General features: G+C 54.7%; 1 pseudogene; it reads left to right on the top strand.

Annotated features, from left to right (window-relative positions):
- Window positions 1-302: 302 nt before the first annotated feature.
- LOC101616054 lies at window positions 303-1,196 on the top strand (annotated as a pseudogene).
- Window positions 1,197-1,495: the final 299 nt, after the last annotated feature.

The raw sequence follows: 1,495 nt of genomic DNA, 5'->3' as shown, positions 1-1,495 counted from the left end.
TCAGAAGTGCGACCAGAGGCCCCCGGAGACCTGGCAAAGGCTTCAAGAAGAAAGTGTGGCCAGGACAGATGGACAGGGGGACCCAGGCATGCAGGACTCCGGGTGCTGGGAGCGCCATCTCCTCCCTTGGTCCCCTCGCCCCGCAGACCCAGGTCACCCCGTCCGCCCCTGCATGAGGCGTAGCTGCTCTGCTCTGTGGTGTACATTGCAATCGCATAGGGATCGTTTCTCAGGCTCAAGTTAGAAGAGAGTTCAGATAAGCGAGGCTGCCCTTGCTTCTTTGAACACCTCAGAAGGGGAGAATGGATTTATCAGGAGTGACAAAGAAGAGCTTGCTAGGAGTCAAAGAAAATGATAAAAAGTCCAGCACTAGGGCTCCTTCTCCTACCAAAGGTAAGGACCGCTCTGATGAGAGTCCAAGGATCCCTCTAAAGATATGGGGCCCACCAAGCAGTCAAGCGAGAAGGACCGCTCTGAAGAGGCAAGGTGCTGCCAGTGCACCGGTGGCCACAGTGCCAGGTCTCGGTCTGGCTCCAGCTCCAGCTCCAGCTCAGGCTCCGCCTCCAGCTCAGGCTCCAGAACTGGCTCCAGCTCCTCCTCATCCATCAGCTCAGGAAGCTCGGCACATCCCATGGCTCCAGTTCCAGCAGCTCCTCTGGCTCCCCAGCCCTTCTCCTCACAGGCATGACAACCCGCACCATCCTGCTCTAAATTCAAACCACCCAAAAAAGATGAAAAAGAGAGGAAAAGGCGAAGTCCGTCCCCTAAACCCACAGAAGTGCACATAGGGAGGCTTACCAGGAATGTGACAGAGGATCACCTCATGGAGATATTTGCCATGTATGGGAAAATTAAAATGATTGACAAGCCTGTAGAAAGGAGCATTCTCATCTGTCCAAAGGCTATGCGTATGTGAAATTTGGGAATCCAGATGGAGCTGAGAAGGCCTTGAAACACATGGATGGAGGACAAATTGATGGCCAGGAGATTACTGGTACTGCTGTGTTGGCCCCCTGGCCCAGGCCACCCCCTCGTTTCAACCCTCCCAGGAGAATGCTGCCACCACCTCCTATGTGGCGGAGGGCTCCACGTCCGATGAGGAGAAGGTCCCGCTCTCTTGGCCGCCACCACAGGAGCTGATCCAGCTCCAACTCCTCTCGATAAACAAGGCCATTGACCCTCACTCCCATAACTTATGCCCCACCCATCCCAGTTTGTCTCTTCTCTGGCCAAAGGTGGATCGGTGGGGAAGGATCCCTCACCTGTGAGGCTTTAAAGGCAGCCGTTCAGACCTCTTTTTCTGTGGGTAGAGGCTGGCTGCAGAAGAATTTTTGATTCAGGACTGTGCCCATAAAGGTGCCCTATAGTTCACTGGCTAGAAAGTTCTCCCATCCTGATCCCTGAGTCTGTTCAATGGCAGAGCCAAGCAAGCCTCCACAGGATAGCAGTCTTTCCGCAGATGACCCGGTCAAGCCCTTGCTAAGCACCATCTGCG

Source organism: Jaculus jaculus, chromosome 17 (genome assembly GCF_020740685.1).
Source record: "Jaculus jaculus isolate mJacJac1 chromosome 17, mJacJac1.mat.Y.cur, whole genome shotgun sequence".
Classification (NCBI taxonomy): domain Eukaryota; kingdom Metazoa; phylum Chordata; class Mammalia; order Rodentia; family Dipodidae; genus Jaculus; species Jaculus jaculus.
Note: the sequence above shows the minus strand (reverse complement) of the source record. Positions and strands in the feature narration are given on the sequence as shown.